This window comes from Halichoeres trimaculatus, unplaced genomic scaffold, assembly GCF_033239565.1.
Source record: "Halichoeres trimaculatus isolate MK-OKI-2021-1 unplaced genomic scaffold, fHalTri1.1 fHalTri1_scaffold_19, whole genome shotgun sequence".
In the NCBI taxonomy this organism is placed as follows: Eukaryota; Metazoa; Chordata; class Actinopteri; order Labriformes; family Labridae; genus Halichoeres; species Halichoeres trimaculatus.
This window is the reverse complement of record NW_027437197.1, coordinates 26,533,043-26,549,223: the sequence shown is the minus strand read 5'-3', so window position 1 is coordinate 26,549,223 and position 16,181 is coordinate 26,533,043. Positions and strand designations below refer to the sequence as shown.

The 16,181-nt window shown below is 41.8% G+C and overlaps 1 protein-coding gene across 12 annotated transcripts in view; it reads left to right on the top strand.

The window, feature by feature from the left end:
* The window catches only part of stxbp5l (syntaxin binding protein 5L), a 127,055-nt gene that overhangs the window by 24,558 nt on the left and 86,316 nt on the right, over window positions 1-16,181 (top strand). The window lies entirely within an intron of this gene.

Genomic DNA, 16,181 nt, shown 5'->3' with positions numbered 1-16,181 from the left:
ATTGCGTATGTCATGTTGATCAATTTGGATCATTGGTCTCTGTTAAATAGTCTGCACCCCCACAACATGTAGTCATTAGTCTATCATAGAAGTCTTTACATGCAAAAAGGTTGAACAAGCTATCATAATATGTCAAACATCTTTCCACACATTTCCATTAGACCTTTTTTTCTAGATCTGTCTGGATTAGTAAATTGCTCCCTGGTCAATCTTGACTTTCTCTAACAAACAGAAATTTGTGAAGCATCAGATCAACCAATGATCAACCAGTTTTCTGAAATAGCTCAAAGGTTCATCTCATGCACTATCAACTGTCTAGTATGTCTCTGTACACAGTGGCAACAAATTTTCTGTAAAGGACAGTAAAGATCTACCACACCTGTGGACCATGATCTTAGTCGTCAGCTTACAATAGCCCAGGTTGGTTGAAGGATGCAGTCAAAAGCTGAGAGAACAACTGTGTCGTCAGTCATTGAGACTTGTGGAAAGAGAAGATCTTTGTTGTGATGAGGATGAGAATTTGTGGCCCAGCATACAGGAACATAAGGAGATCTAGGAAGACTACAGTGACCTGTAATTCCCACACCACTGCATGAACTTCCCTAAAGAGTCCTGTTCTGAGAAATGCACTTACTGTTTTTACAAATGGAGAGGATGACTCGAGGAATGTACCAAAGCAACTGAGAAAAACCGTAAGATCAAACTTACAATTTACAGTAACTTTAGGCATAGTTTGCCTCAGATAGTCCTTCCAGGGTACACTGTTATACTGACAACATGACTCAGCACTTTGACTGCTCTATCCCTACATACTTACACAAAGACATGTCATTCTGATGCACTGACATGTTCATTGACATAGATATTTACTTTTGAGAGACTGGCTTTTACAGGTAATCCATGCTGCTTTGCTCTTTATATGGGCTGTTTTGAGAAATACACTTACTGTTTTTGCAAATGGCGAGGCTGATGCAAGAAATGTTCCAAAGCGATTGAGAAAAACTGTAATTTCATTGGCTTTTACCACAACTTGCCGACTTATGCATAGACTTTGAGCAACTTGAAACTGAATACTGCATAGTCTAAAAAATATAAATGATCTACCAAACTTTGTGAATGGTAAATAGACTTTTACTTATAAAGTGCCTTTCAGTTCTTTCTTATCACTCAAGCACTTCACTCTGCTAATCATATTCACCCATCCACACCACATTAACACACTCATGGCTGCTCTAGAAGGGGGCCTTTAGTGTTATAGCCATCTACACACTGCTGACCACCAGTCTGAAAACTCTGGGTGTGACTTTTTGCTAAAAGACACTTTGGCATATGACTGCAGGGGCTGGAATTAAACCCCCAGTGTTCTGACTGAGAAACGATGGCTCTACCACAGAGCCACTGTGTACACACTGTTGAGTGGGTTTCACATGAACCCTTGAAACATGATAAATGAGACAATTTTAATCTTCTGATCATGCACATTAGGTTTATTTGGCTGAAACTCAGAGCTCAAACGGTTTGTGTTCACAGCTGGGGAGGCCAGGCTTTGTTAATCACAAACAAATACACTGCTGAACAGTTTTGCTCTTTTCTGATCACATGGCAGATCTTTCTTTCTAGCTTTCTATTCTGTATCCGTCTGCTTGCCAGCTTGTCTGTGTGGGTTTTGCTGCTTGTCTCTATTGTCACCATAGACACGACAGACTAATGTGTTTTTGAGTTTGCTGAGAGCAGCAGGGATGGAGGAGGGAGAATCAAATAGGTTAGCAAACATGGAATGCTAATATGTGAGCTTGGGCATAGATCTTTCCAGACCTGACACCTGGTTTGTAACTGGTTTGTAAAAGTGACTGGACATAATCAATATGAAGCACATCATGACTTTACTTTATTAGGGCCTGCATCAAATGAATTAATGAATGCATCAAAAGATAAATAAATAGATCAATTTCTGAGTAGCATCTCTGGTTTGGTGGGATGTGTCACTGCCTCCCTGGCTTAAGGGGTAGTGCACTCTCACATACACTCAGATCTTATCAGAACAAGAGTGAAACTGAGTTCATCTTTAGAATTCAACATATTGAAATGCCACAATGCGGGCTTCCAAATTTAATAGAACCTTGGAAACCAAAACAACACTTGCAGAGGCCTGTATGCGTCAATGTGCCTTGTGGCAATTGAGCACCTGCCAATTCCTTCATCCTCATTCAAGGAAATTACTTTGAGTGCGGAGAAAGCAGTAAGGACAGAGGGACACAAAGACAGAATAATAAACCAGTCAGACAAAGATATGATAAAAATTGAAGGTCAAAAGACAGCTCTTTCTTTTGTGAAAGCATGCAGTGCAAAGCTACAATTCTACAATCTGCCTTTTTGTCCCCAGGTAAATACTGTAGCCACAGCTAACCACAATTAAAAATCAACATCAACAATATCGTTCAACCTTCAACAACATTTAGTAATTAATGCTAAATATTATACTAGGAGCTGGGTCTTAGATCCTCTGAGTAGGGATAGGTACTTTTCACATTTGAAATGATACGGTACCGATGCCTGGTACCTTGCAATCGGTATCGATATTAAAGGGTACCGATTTTTTGGTACTTTTTTATGTGGCAAACAATATCAATTTGTTTTTTGCGGACGGAGTTCTGGCACTGGTCGTACAGGAAACTGACAGCTCGTAACAAGCAACCCAACACCCCATACTCCCGGAGAACCCCCCACAGGACTCCCCAACAGACACGGTCGAATGTCTTTTCCAAGTCCACAAAACACATGTGGACAGGTTGGGCAAACTCCCATGCACCCTCGAGGACCCTGCTGAGGGTAAAGAGCTGGTCCATAGTTCCACGGCCAGAACGAAAACCACATTGCTCCTCCTGAATCTGAGGTTCAACTATCCTATGGACCCTCCTCTCCAGTACCCCCAAATAGACCTTACCAGGGAGGCTGAGGAGTGCGATCCCCCTGTAGATAGAACACACACTCCGGTCCCCCTCTTTAAAAAGAGGGACCACCCTGGTCTGCCAATCCAGAGGCACTGCCCCCAATGTCCACACGATGTTGCAGAGACATGTCAGCCAAGACAGACCCACAGCATCCAGGGCCTTGAGGAACTCTGGGTGGATCTCATCCACCCCTGGGGCCCTGCCACCGAGGAGCTTTTTAACCACCTCGGCGACCTCAACCCCAGAGATAGAAGAGCCCACCCCATCATTCCCAGACCCTGCTTCCTCCAAGGAAGGCGTGCTGGTGGGATTGAGGAGGTCTTCGAAGTATTCCTTCCACCGATCCGCAACATCCCGAGTCAAGGTCAGCAGCACACCGTCCCCACTGAACACAGTGTTTACACAGTGTGCACTGCTTCCCCCTCCTGAGATGCAGGATGGTGGTTCAGAATCTTTTCGAAGCTGTCCAGAAGTCGTTCTCCATGGCTTCACCGAACTCCTCCCATGTCTGAGTTTTTGCCTCCGCAACCGCCGAAGCTGCATTCCGCTTGGCCTGTCGATACCTGTCTGCTGCCTCAGGAGTCCCACACACCAAAAAGGCGCGATAGAACTCCTTCTTCAGCTGGACGGCATCCCTCACAGCTGGTGTCCACCAGCGGGTTCGGGTATTGCTGCCCCGACAGACACCAAGCACCTTACGGCCACAGCTCCGATTGGCCGCCTCAACAATGGAGGCACGGAACAAAGCCCATTTGGACTCAATGTCCCCTACCTCCCCCGGAACACAGTTGAAGCTCTCCTGGAGGTGGGAGTTAAAACTCTGTCTGACGGGAGACTCTGCCAGACGTTCCCAGCAGACCCTCACAATATGTTTGGGTCTACCTGGTCTGACCGGCATCTTTCCCCACCATCGGAGCCAATTCACCACCAGGTGGTGATTGGTTGACAGCTCTGCCCCTCTCTTTACCCGAGTGTCCAAGACATGTGGCCTCAAGTCCAATGACACGACAACAAAATCGATCATCGAACTGCGATCTAGGGTGATAAATCACCGGGGTAGAGTTTTTGAATGCAACGTGCTAGACGAACCTGTGATTCCTGCTGTCTTCAGTGGGACCTGGTTCAACTTTTCACCTCACTTCTAAAGCTCTGTTTCCACCGAGCAGTCCAGCCCCATCAGTGCAGTTTGGTACGGGTTGGCTCAGTTAAGCCTGGGAGTGTTTTTTGTTTCCACAGCCAACTTTGCCCCCACGTGGTAGGTGGCATGTAAGTCGGATGCCGATAGTCACTTCAGTAAAATAATTGCATGACGCCATAGCAGCAGGACACAGTATACCCCGGTGATAAATCCAACAAAGAAGAAGAATGCAACACAGTAAACTAAGAGCAAATATGGGAGACATCCAGCAGTTTGTTTTCTTTGTGAATGGCATGTGGCTTTTTGTTTCAAAGTGCTATCCAGCTTTGTTTCAAGACTGTGAGCCACAAGGAGAAATACAGCCACTGTCACATAGTAAGAGACAATTCTTGCCACCAACCAATGGACTGCAGTGTTACAGCTCCACAATCTGGGATCAGATTGGTTTAGTCTGGCACCCTTACAGAAAGGTGCCAAAAAGTGGAACTGTGGAGTTCTGGGATTAGTCAGTGGAAATGCTGTAAAATGCGCGCCGTGCCGAGATGAACAGAACTGCTTGGTGGAAACCGAGGGGCAACATCCGGTTTGTAAAAATGAAGCCATCTGGTAGTTCTAAAAGTGGCTCCGCTTGAGTCTGGCTGCAGAAAGACCGAAAGTCATGTACACACCCAGCCATATAAACAGACTTTATGGCATTAAAAGCATATTTACAGCCTGGTTAAAAAAACGTCTTGGGTCTAAAAAAAAATGATTTCGCTATCAGCACACACTGTACAGTGAATCTTTTTCTAACTCTGCGGTTTAGAAGTTCTTAGGCTCGTTTTTCCAATCAGAGACACAACTCAGGTCATGTGACTGATAGGCACCGTAGCTGTTGGAAAGGAAACCCACAGCTGGCTTTATTTCATGGTTTCAGGAAGAGACGGATGTCGTCACGGAGACTATGTCCATGTTTTGTACAGTCTATGGTGAAAACGGGGCATAGGAGACTTCATGTGCACAGATTCTGATCCTTCTCCTTGCAGCAAAACATCGAACTAAAAATTTCAATTAACTGTGACGTTAAAAGATTTGCACACTGACACTGTAAGCATCGTACTGTGAATGAACACGTCTGTTAATGTTTACAGTTACACCAGGGGAACAAGACTTCTGCAGGAATATCTCAGTTTTTTTATTGATGATGTAACCACACCAGCTTTTTCATCATCACATTATTCTCTGTGTTTGATGAAGAGTGCTCTTTAATACACACACCAAAACATGTTTTAAAAACAAATATGTAAGTTATTATTCTGAGGTACTTGCAGCTGGTTGGTCTCATTAACAAGACTCACTCACTTGGACAAACTTCATAGGACAACAATGATTTTGAACCCAAAAATAAACACTTGATTTATCCAATAAACTTTACGTTGAGTTTTTTCTTTTCAATACTTGTTGCACATGTAAAACGTGGACAGACTTTGAGTGTAACAAATAAAAGCCTCAAAGTTAAATTAACGACATGCTCTCTAAACATGTTGCCTCAAACTGAGAATCGAAAATGTGTTCCTCAAATGAGCGTGGAGGTGTTCAGATGCTTCACAGTGCCTCATATCTTATTAATTGATCCTGTCTATCACCAAAGCAACAGACATTAGCTAAAGGCCTTAACCAATACCTGCTGCCGCTCTTGTTAATTTGATTCACCTCACTGCTTGTGCCTGGAGCAGTCAGTCACTGAGCTGTCCAGACATTCTGTCTAGACGTGCTCTTGTAAAAACTATAGCCTTCTTGTTATTGTTTTTCTGCTTTCTCCCTTGGTCACAGGTCTGTGTTTATTTGTGGATCCGTCTCATTGACTCCAGATGCTGATAAAGATAGAGTCTTCTTCATCTCATCCTGTTAAATGAATTGATGAGAGGATAGAAAGATAGGTAATAATGTGACGGTGAGGGGATTGAGAGGCTGGAGACTTTGTGTAAGATTAGAATAATAGATCTTTATTTCTTTAACTTATCATGGTCATTCATTGTTTGAATATGCCAATGGCATTGTTTCACCTCAGCTACACACAGCTATTCATACCTTAAAATCTCTGCAGCCTGTCTTCTAATACGTCCTATTCTAAATTATGGTAGCAAGAAGAGATTCACTGTCCCAACACTGATCTTCAATTTCTTTATTTTTGAATCAAAAGACTTAAAAATGCAAACATATTTTTGGTGGATTCATCAACTGTATGTACTGCAAGAGCACACAAAAAAAGAATTTTACTAACCTTGCAATTCTGCAAACATGCAAAACAACATTGAGGCAACCTGTGCTTTATCAAGCGTTGTAGTGTGTTTATGCTAAGCACTTAAAGTTGGTGTTCAATTCGACTTCAAAATAATATACTCATAAGGTAATGATGGTCCAAGATAGCATGCTTACACTGCAAAAGTGCATCAGATTTCATTGATCTGAGGGCCAAGCGGGTGGGGTGAACTCTGTTTCTCCGGGCCACGCAGCAGTTGCTGAGGTTGGTAGACGGCTGCAGTAGAGAGAGGATGATAGAATTAGATGATCGCAGAGGTAAGGTTGATCCAAACAGAGGATATCAAAGTGTGGTTGTGCTGTTTCGTTACTGATGGATCACACCAGGGACATAATAGCACAGGAGCCATTTTAAGGTCCCATATTCTGCTCCTCTTCTGCAGTTTAATATGGATCATTGATGTCTTCATGAAATGGTAGAAACATGTTTTGGTCCAAAAAGCCAATAAATCAAGCACAGCAGCATTGTTTCCAGGCTCTCATAGCCCCTCTGTTCAGAACGCTCTGATTTAGTGGGCGTGGCCTTCATATGTAAATGAGTCACCGCTGATACCGCCCCGCTCTTCAGCGTCACTGAGAGCGGCACCACAAGCTCCGAGTGCACAATGTTTAGAAAACAGCGAAGCTCGTTTACCGTAACATTACAGGCTAAAACAACAGGCTAACTGCAACTAGAGTTAGCATCCTGAAGCTAACACAGAGACAGGGGGGACACTGAGGAAAAGCTCTTCCATCTGCTCCACAGCACACAGCATTTAAAATACTCACATTTCCAGGGTGCCAGGTTTGTTGGTGGATGGTTGGTAATGCGCCTGGATTCAGGACCAGTCTATTCGCTAGCCCTCTGTTGGACTGTCCAAAGTTGGAAAAGCAGTCGGAAGTGAAGTGACTAGCACACACATGCTCAGTTTTACTGAGTGTAGCTGGAACATTTCCCTCATAAATTAACTTTAGACACTTAGTCTTTTCTTCTTCTGAGATGGGAAGTTTGTGCATTGAACTATGTGGCTGTTTACAGCCAAAAACAGCCACACTCCTCCCCCCATTGCTGGAGAGATTTCTCCCCAGATGCGGGGAGAGGAGTGGGCAGGGAGGGGCTTCTGGCGTATATGCTCCGGTGGACTAATCAGATCAGACTTGCTCCTGATTATTCAAAAAAGGGACTCGCTGATGTCGGCGAACCCGGATATTCCAAACAGCTCATTATAGGTCAGGATTTTATATTCACAAGCACTACTAAATACAGGTTTTGTCATTAAATATCATATTTTGTGGGCTGGGAGGAAAGCCAAAGACCCAGAAATTTAATTAAAAGACTTAATAAAGGGATTTTTGCATAATATGGGAAACTCACACTCACACACACACACACACACACACACACACACACACACACACACACACACACACACACACACACACACACAAACAGATAAGTATATCTGTATGAAATTTTAGCAGCAGGTGGTTATTTGATAGTCCAACAACAATCCTCTACGCTTGGTTTCACAGCTCTGACAACACTCTGAGTCTATCGCTCTTTTACCATCTAAATGTTAAATATGACTGACTTTATCATGCATATTATCCTTCTCTCACATGCTTTCTTATATCTGGGTTATTATTGTCATCCTCACTGAATCAATTGGATACTGTTTCTAGTTGGAGATGTGTGATTTCAGAGGTGAATGAGTCATACCTGGGTACAGCAGCACTCTAATCATTTTAGCTCCACTTTCTGCTGCAGAAAAGAGACCGTGACATAAAAATTGTTAAAAGCCTGCTGTGTTTTTATGTGCTGCTGAGCACAAAAACCAAACATGTATTGTGTGTACACTTTTGTTTGCCTGTGACTGACACCAAAATGAGAAAAGGGCTTCAAAGGCGTGCTGCAGACTCTGGAAAAGAATACACGCCTCCAAAAGTAAACAGTCGATTGGTGTAGGTGTGTATCTGTGAACTCAGGGGTGCATGCAAAGATGCTTGCCAAGGAAGGAGAGGAAAGAAAGGGCATGGGGAAAAAAAGGAAAGAGGTTTCTTGGCAGTGTTGCAAATTTGGGCTGATTTATCTTCTTGTGACTCACCATGGTGTCCATACCAAGGAAGAGTCTTTAAAATAAAAAAGATAAAAAAATATACACACATAAAGAATAAATCAAGCAGAGAAGAGACAGTGCACAAAAAGACAGAGAAAACCCTGCTATCCATGAGAGGATGTTGAAGGAATTTAGCCTTTCAGTTAGTGGAAGCTGCTGAAAACATGTTTAAAAAGTTGAGGTTTGTAGTTGAAGAATGTCTTATGATCAATTGCATGTGTGTTGAGTCACCCTTATCCATTATCAACACTGGACTGTGCACTGAGTCAACTGACTGAACACAGATGTGACTTTATTCAGTAATTGAAAATGAGCTTCATTTCCAATCAACATGCAGGCTGATATGTCAGTCGACCCCTGGTATCAGTTAACCTATTGTTCAGACAGCAGGAACAGTCTTTGTCTATAAAAGCTAAGCTCTGTGGCTTTGTTTTGCCACCTCAAACAGAAATGCTCATGAATTGAAATAAGCTTGAGTAATTGTGGCCTTTGCTGGCAGACAGGGTCATTCTATTCAGCTGCTATATGATATGATTGTAATCCGGCTGATCACCTGGCTAACACTTCATCCTGATTAACCAAAGCTGTTTACAAAGGTTATTCATTCTGAATAGCTCAGGCTATGCTGGGACCGACCAGACCACACATTAATCACAGATTTGAGATCAATCCATAGAAAGGAGAGCTCACATATCTAGTTTACAGTCAGTGCTTTCACCTTTTGTCGAGTTTAATTGTCATGAAGTTTTTTTTAAAACATGTTGCCGAAGACAACGAAAAAATAAAAGGATCAGGAAAAGATATTAAAAATTAAAACACACATAATGAAGAACATCTATCTATCTATCTATCTATCTATCTATCTATCTATCTATCTATCTATCTATCTATCTATCTATCTATCTATCTATCTATCTATCTATCTATCTATCTGTCTGTCTTTTCTCTCCCCACACTGTTCCCGTGTAGCTGTGGCAGCATTCACACATTCAGACAGGTTTGGGATACAGAGTAAAATGATGGTGCTTGCCTCTATAAAAAGGCTGCAGGTGGCTAAATCAATATATCTCCAGGAGAAAGCAGCAGAGCAGCAGCAATGTGTCTCTCAGTTCAGATCGTACTGTCTGCCTGGGCTGCTCTGCATGCCTGTCTTTTTTGTGTGTTAGTGTGTCACATCTGGGAAAATACTGATGGTACACTTACAGTTTTTCTCAGAGGCTTTGGTCCATTTCTCAGATCATAATTGAAATTCTCAAAACTCATTGTTTAATCTTAACATCGTTGTGTCTCTTGTGCTCATCAAAAAGCAGTTTCTCGTTTCTTTGTAGGTTCCAAATGCTTTGGAACATCCATGTAAGTGATACAACTGCTGTTTGCTACATTATCAGTTGATTAAGACATGTTAATCAATATGGATTATCATGGGTCTCTGTTGAATAGTCTCACCCCCACAACATTTAATCATGAGTTCAACCTGTAACTCTAAACATGAAAAAAAAAAAAGGTTGAACAAGTTATCATAAAATTTCAAGCATCTCCTCACACAATTCCATTAAACTTTTTTCTAAATCTGTCTGGATTGGTAAACTGCTCTCTGGTCAACCTTGACTTTCTCTAACAAATGAAAATGTGAGAAACATGTCGGTGTACTTTCTTCTGTACAGACAGGGACAACAAATTTTCTGTAAGGAACAATAAAGGCCTATCACACCTGTGGACCATGATCTTAGTCGTCAGCTTACAATGGCCCAGGTTGGTTAAGGGATGCAGTCAAAAGTTGGAAGAACTAGTTGGGTCATTTTGGACCAAAACGTGACTGCAAAGGTCCATTTCTCAATAGATTTGTCATCTAGGAGAGCTAAAAAACAAATTCAACTGGGGTGTATTTTTTTAAAATGGTGGGGAAAATTTTTTGGAGTCCAAAATCCAAAATGGCTGTCATGAAAATGCTCTTTTTAAAGGCTCGACCTACAATGATAGACAATACATGTTTTCAGACCTTATTTTTGTTAAGAAAAACATATTTCAGGGTTGGATAATGATTTGACCTTATTTTAACCTTCAAATTCAAAATGGCTGCCACTTTTGGTGTTTTTTAGGGTGGGGGGGGGGTGGGGGGGGGGGGTTGCCATTTAATGGGCCTTTTTTTTTTTTTTTTCCTGTTTTGTTAGAGTCTCTATAAGGTTAAAATTTAAGCTTTGCTCATGATAATTGAACAATATACAGTAAAAGTTCACGGAAATAACATCTGAAGTCAATAAAGTAGATGTTTATGTGTAAACAACACTTGTTGATTGCCCATATCCCATTCAAAAGGACTATGAGGCTATGACTTTTCAGGTCTATATCACAATTCTTTTGGCTTCATTAAATTCTTTTGCAATTTCAGATCAATGGAAATAAATAGATTCCTTTATCGCTCATTCAAATGAATGGAAATTTACCATCACCATGGAAACCGCTGGAGCAAAGACATATGTGTGATGTCACAAGGAGAAAGCAGGCTGTTTTCGAATTTGCCTACTACATACTGTGTATGAAAGTAGTATGTAGTAGGCACTGCATACTGCATACTACACTTGAATGTAGTATGTACTGTGACTGTTCTGTTAGGTTTATTATGTAGCAAAGCAGAAATAAGATTTATTTTATTTTTTATATGATTTATTTTCCAAACTTAATTTTAATTGTACAAAACAAACCATGAGTAGCCGACATGTTGACAATTCAGTGATCAATTTGCAAAAATGCTGCCAGACGCAGCATTTTACATGAAACAGTCAGTGGTGGAGAATACTTTTTTATTTTGGAGAGGAAATACTTATCATTTCATGGCGGTGTTCAAAGACGTATTAGGGCCACTTAAATGAAGAAAACACAACATGGATCTACTTCTCTGTTGTCTACACAGCTACAGCTAACTGACTTGAAAAGTGGCCTTAATGTATTTAAAGTTCAAGGTCAACATTTTAAAGAGTAGCACTAAATCCTGTGTCTGTTGAACATGTACTCTGTGGGTGTTTTTAACCTTAAGTGCAATGTTCCATTAAGAAGTACCCCACCTCCACAGAATGGAGCTACTGCAGGAGTTTCTTTTTAAAAAGTGACCTTTCTGATGTTCAGGGGCAGGGTTCCAGAGTTTTCAGGCATAACAGAAAGTTTTCTGGCTGCACATTTAACAGGGATGATTATTGAGCTGGAACATAAAATGCATGAAGCTCTGTAACAAGGTCATTGAAGCTTTAAAAACAATGAAAGAAATGTCGACATTCTACTTGAAAAGAAAAACTAAGCCAAGGTGCAGTAGTTTTAGGGAGTGGGATGATGATTATGTTACTGAACAACGATGCTGCTCAGCAACAGTTTGGGTCAGGTGATCATTGATAGCACACTTTATAACAGTGGTCAAAGGAAAGTCATTCAGTACAAACACATGGTTTACCTGAGGCACAGGGAGGAAGAAGAGCTTTAAAAATCAGGTGTTTCCATTGATAATTTAGTTATTGGTTTATTTAATCTATTAAATTCTGTGATATATTAAGTAAATATGTATGTTTCACTGAGTAGTGGAGAAGGGGTAGGTTTTAATAAGCTTATGCTTCATCCTACTCCTTTTCAGAAATGTTTGTTGATGCCTAAGAGCTGGGTCTGAGACCTTCTGACTCGTTCTACCCCTGGGGACAAAAACGAGAAGGCTCAGATTAAAGGCCTTAGTTTTTTTCCTTAACAGATGAGTCTTCAGACTTCTCTTAAAGTAGAAAGAGACTTTGTGGATCATATAGTGTTAGGCCATTCATTCATTCCACCATTTGGGCACAACAGAGGAGAAGAGTCTGGCTAGAGATTTAGAGCCGCGCTGGGCTGTGTTGATGTGTAAGAGTTGTGTTCTTGTAAGAAAATATCATATGTTAATACAAAAATGCATCAAAAGACTTGTTTGTATTTTGAATTGTTTGTCAAAGCTTTGTGCAAGTAGTCTTACCTTTTTTCTCAAGACTAAAAGATTATTCTGAGCCCCAGTAACCACTTTCAAGAAGTATGGAAAAATAATGGATCAATGTAAAATTGTATGTTTGCAGGGCATTGTAGTTTGTCCGAAGAAAGTAAGAGATGAAGGCAAATATATGGATTTATGTCTAAATGCCTTTATGTACTGTATATTTTAGGTTGGTCAATAATTTTTAGGAAACTAAGTTTTGTGGTTATGGAACAAATCTTCAAAATGTCATAATTTTGTACATAAATGTCTACATTTATTGGTTGAAACTTTGTGTTTCCTTGAAAAAGAAAAGTGTTCAGATATCAAAGGCAGCATATAGGGGCACACCTTTCTGTCAGTGAGAGCAATACATTGTCTCCTTAATGTATGTAGATGACTTCAACTTCACATCGGCTTTGTGTGTTTCAGCATCTCGTGGGTTTGGATGCAGTATAGACTGTGATGTGAATTTTAATAAGATGTGTGCAAAGGCCTGGCTGTCAGGGGCTGAGCCATCTGCACTGACTGAGAGATGATTTATGTCTGTCGCAGACAATCCCCTTTCAAGTCAACCCTAACCAAATACACAAACACAAACACACACATATGCATATACATATGTACACACATGGTGATGGTTTTAGGATGAGACTCAAAGGTATTGTTGCATTACGGCCTCTTGTTTACACAGAAACAGTGTTTGGGCCAACCCAAAATGGAAACTTTTGAAAATGACCTCCGGGTTGGGATTGTGTTGAAACGCTGTGGCTACTGTGGCTGTGGGGACATCAAGCCAGTTGGGTGTGTCTCGACAGTTTTATCGCCATCTACAGGTCTGGCATGCATACTTCAGCGTTTTCAGTCCCTTCATTTTCTGCCTTTTGGTAAAACTGCAAACGGGTCCTGAAACCTCGCCCTTCACTCATAAACTGCCTGCTCTGATCTGTTGAAGTGTCCTGAACAGAAAATTTCAATCAGACTGCTTGAATGTGAATTCTGGCATGTTTCTTGATTTCTGAGTACACAATGGAGTTAGCGTAAGTTCATGCAGGACACAGGAGTCATACGCCCAGCTCTGATCAGCTGACAGGCTGATGTTCAATCTCTAACCCCTCTCAACCAATCACAGCATGTCTCTAAAGGCAAAGCGGTGCTGCTGCCTTTTTGCTACCAAGCTGCTTGGCTAACGCAGGGAGTACTCTGTACAGCAGAGCTGAAACACCAATTCTAACTGTATCCATTTGGCAATAAATGGTTCAATGTATGACGAGAGTGTTCCTGACTGAACTGAAATATTTGATGCACAGAAGATTTTTTTTTCCATGTATCATTTAATAGAAAGATTAACACTGACCTCTTTGATGAGTCCATCAAAGGCTGCCTCTTGGGATTGCATGATTGAGCTGAATAGATTTTAAATCAGGCGTTGCTTTACTTAGTAATCCAGAGTGATGTACAACTTTCTATATGGTTCATTCTTTAAAGGAACGGTCCCAAAACTCAACAGCAGTACCTTACTAACAAAACAATGTCTGCGGAAAACACATACACAACTCTCTGGGCTCTAATTTTGTGGCGCAGCGCAGGGGGTGCAAACCTGGCGCACCCTGCGCAGTGTTAATTTCATGAGGCGCACCGCTGTGCGCTGCCAATTTGACAATTTGGTAGACCGTCTGCGCAGAGATGGGTGTGACGGCACACCAGGGGGGAGGTCTCAGCAGATTCATGTTGGTGCAGTGACAATTTCATGCCAAAAACGGTGCAGAAAGTGCGCTGAAAACTCGCCAGCTCCAAGCTGGTCTATTCTCGGCTCAAAGCGAAGCACACCCTCCGCAGCTGTAATTTGGTGACAGGCGCACATGTCAACAAAGCCTCAGAGGCAGGTTTCCAGAGTGTCAGGCACATTTTAATGCAATAAACAATCACAGCAATCACTATTTAATGTAACTGTCTGAACCAGCATATACATTTATATCTATATTAACTGTCCCGTCACATCTGATGTCAGATTAAAGCCGTTTGTCATGATGGAAAGTTAACCTGACGGCAGCTGGAAGTTTGATGCACATCTTACAATTAAACAATAAACAGTCTTAACATCTGATACTGAGTATATATCTGGTTCTCTCATTTCATTTAATTCAAAGAAAAGAGGGAGAGAAAAGACGAAGAAAAAAGAGACAAAATAAATGTGTGTCACTCAGGATTTACCCGTGATTTCTCATATTTCTCTGTTTTAGTCTTAATTTTTAACCTGATCTAAAAAGATGGAGTACATTATTGTAAGGAGGATGAGGAGGAGACACTGGGAGAGTATACAGTATATCACCAAAGGTTCTGCTATTTGGTGATGACAAACCAGGAGTGCAGGTGGATCAAAAGTATTCTGAATGGATAAGCCAGCTGTGTAACTGTCTCTTCATTTTGTACTCCTATTAATGACAAAGGAACAGATTAAATCTGTCCCGGGAGCTGGCCCACACGGTGATGCGCTTCGTGTCCTCCAATGTGCCCCACTGTCTATTCTCCTGCTGCAGGGACAGCCGTCTCCGCCAGCAGGTCTTTCCAGCACACTGTTTCCACAGTGCTGGGGATCACTCAGACCAATCAGACGCTGCACCTTGGCCGCAGGGCATTTAAAGGCGAGGAGAGGTGCTCATTTGATTGGTGAAAACAGCGCTCGGCTGTGTTAAACCCACTCACGGCTTTTTTTCCTCCCTCTTTGCCATTTGCGTGGAGGGAGGCATGGACGCGCTCCTCTGCGCCTTGACTGCGCCTCTCTTGGCACTACAGGAAACTTGCAAAGTGGGCCGGTCACGCCCTGTCTGTGTGGCGAAGGCCGGCGCAGGGCAGGTGTGCCTGGTCTACCAAATTAGAGCCCTTAGTCTTTACCTCCTCCTCTCTTGGCTCAGTTACTCAACAGAAGTTTAACCTTCTTCTCTTACCTTCATCTTTCTAGAGGATAGTCTTCCGTCTGAGCACACACCTTGACCTCGCTGACATCTTTTTCCTGTTTCTGTACTTTTAGACAGCTGAACAAATATTTGACTGTGGCCCCTGTATGTTACACAAATAACTTGCTCTGAGTTCTTTGCAGGGTGTGGGTACAGCCACTGATGCGGAGTGAAGTGTATAGAGCTCTACCCTTTAGTGGTACGGTGTAAGCAAATCTCTGTTCTGGGACTGGTCTCACAAACACAACTTTTAAACAAAACTCCAAAAAATCTTCATCAGGAAAGATGTAAATACACAAAGGTGGTGAAAACGGGAAATAAAGATAACAAAATTGTCCATTTATAGTGATTGATGTATGAATACAATTATTTCTGGCAGCTATATGACTTTTATTATAGAACCCATTCTGACAGCATGACTCAGAGCCTTTACACAAGTGAAGTTTAAGCCAGGCATACCCAGGTTGAGCCTCTCACCTTTGTTTACTCTGATGCTTTCCTTCAAACTTGCCTGAGGTGGGAGGAGAGGCACAGTAAGGGGTTTGTCAGTAACCATCAAACGTCACAATGGACTCTTTTTTTTTTTAACCCAGTCATCCTTTAACCAGATTTGACACTGCACCACCTGCGCGCCTATACTCAGCCAGGGGCTTGAATCACTCTTCCGTGTTGTTTCATCTTTCGTGACAACAGTTTGTGCAGGTACAAAAATAATGTTCATTCTTTTGTGTTATCTACTGAACCCAGGACTGGCCCACAAAC